We start from the raw sequence: 2,184 nt of genomic DNA, 5'->3' as shown, positions 1-2,184 counted from the left end.
GTTTGTGGAAGAATGGGCCAAAATCACACCTGAGCAATGCTTGCGACTAGTTTCTCCATACAGGAGGCCTCTTGAAGCTGTCATTGACAAAGGCTTTTGTACAAAGTATAAGATAAATTTCAGTAAGCGTGTTTAATGCTTTTTCCCTGTGCCATTCCACATTATTACAAATAACTTCATTTCTGGACATTTATGGTTTGATTTCTTTGTATGTATGGATCACTTGATTTCATGTCATTAGCACCTCTAGTAATATATTTACTGAGAAAAATGGTGACGTGTTCAATACTTATTTTACCCGCTGTATTTTGAACATCAAACATCAGCTGAAGATCATGAAACATATTCATATTAGATGTAAAATGGTTTCAAGTCTTCTGTTGTGGTTTCTTTGATTTGATGCGAGTTCATTCAGAACACAGAGACATTTGGATCTCAGCCTGGACCCTCACAGACCCACGTCCTCGTTTCTCAGGCTTAAGCTCCGGGGTCCTAAAGGTGAGGACTGTGGTGGTCTGTGGGCGGGTCGTGACTTTCAGGCTGAGTTTGTTGGGAAACTCTGGAGACTTTCAGCAGAACTACCTGCAGCTTCATCAAACACTGCTTTATCACAGGTAGAACATCGGGGGACAGAGGACAGAGGACGGGGTATAGGGGACTGCACCTGCCAGCTCACCGACAACACATTTTGTTTTTTCATGTTGCACATGTGGGTGTCAATTTGTCCAGGTCTGTGTGTGAAAGTAAAGAAAGTAGGAGATGTTTCATGATCCAGAAGCACACTCTGGCAGCATGGGGACGTCCCTCAGACCCTGAAACCAACACCTGAGAATAAACCCTAACCTCTTTTCTTCCAACTCTCACTGCAGCTCAAAAACATGCAGCTTTCACTTCTGTTTTCTCTTTTTTTTTTTTACTAAGAAACCAGAGTCAGAGTTTGTGGTTGGATTCCTGCATGAGTTGATGTTGTGAGGTACTCTTGCAAAATGCACGTAATAAAAACTGGAATTTTACTAATTAAACTGTTTTCCTTTGCTATTTAAACCACTGTGATGTTAAAGTATTTCAACAGTAAATATTCAGATCTAAACATCCACCCATTATCTATACCCATTTCTTCCTTTTAGGGTCATGGAGTTCTCACATCTAAACATTTCTACAAACTGATTCTTAAAAATTCATATAAATGTAATAAAAGGAACAAGTTGTGAGTTTTGGTACAAAAATGTTATTTAAAGTTTATCTGAGGTCGTCGAGACGTCATCTGTTAGTCATCAATACTTTTAGTTTCCCTCCAACTGAAAGATCAAAATGAAAGACTTTTGTTTGTTTGTTTGTTTGTTTGTTTGTTTGCATAATGCTTCTTTAATCAAAACCTTTAATCACAGATACCTTTAAAGTTCATGAACCTTTAAAGTGTCTGTGACATGCCTATCCTTCAAATACAAAAAGTCAAAGAAAGCATCTTTATACTTAAAAAAATTGGCATGATACACATGATTTTACACATTTTGTCACATAACTGGACTATTTTCTTTTGAAGTGGCTCAGACAAAGTGAAACAGGAAGTGACATCAAAGGGGAACTCATTAAAAAAATAAACTCTCTGGTCTCTGTTTATTAATACAAAATTATTTAAACTTAAACTCTTCTTCATCCCTCTGATAGAGACTCAAAATAATCTAAAGAAACATCAGATTCTTCTCTGCAGTCTGTGTTGTTAGTTTTTGTTACAATGCACTGTTTAGATGTTGACATTCCCATTTGACATCACTTCCTGTTTCTTCACGCGCAAATATATCACAACAACCATTCATCTGAGTGACGTGAAATTTGTTTTGCAACATGTTATCAGTGTTCTCTTTCCAAAAATGCTTTCATGTTTATTACAAAAATTTGACGTCACAGGCCCTTTAAACTTCATGAACTCTCCTCCCAGGAGAACTGAATTAAAGATAAACAGAGCAAAAATGCAGGGAAATCTTGGGAGGAACTTACTGGAGGCTCCCAGAGATCTGAGACTGAGGTCCACCTTCCAGCTGGACCAACTCACAGCTGAAGGTTTAAGGAGGACCTCAGTCCAGCTGAGGGTCTCTGGTTGCACCATGATGGAGCTGCAGACGTTTGATCCAGAGGTTAGAAGCTTCTGGAGGAACTTCCTGTCTGCTGGTTTCAGCTCCACAG

This window comes from Austrofundulus limnaeus, unplaced genomic scaffold, assembly GCF_001266775.1.
Source record: "Austrofundulus limnaeus strain Quisiro unplaced genomic scaffold, Austrofundulus_limnaeus-1.0 Scaffold552, whole genome shotgun sequence".
In the NCBI taxonomy this organism is placed as follows: Eukaryota; Metazoa; Chordata; class Actinopteri; order Cyprinodontiformes; family Rivulidae; genus Austrofundulus; species Austrofundulus limnaeus.
Note: the sequence above shows the minus strand (reverse complement) of the source record.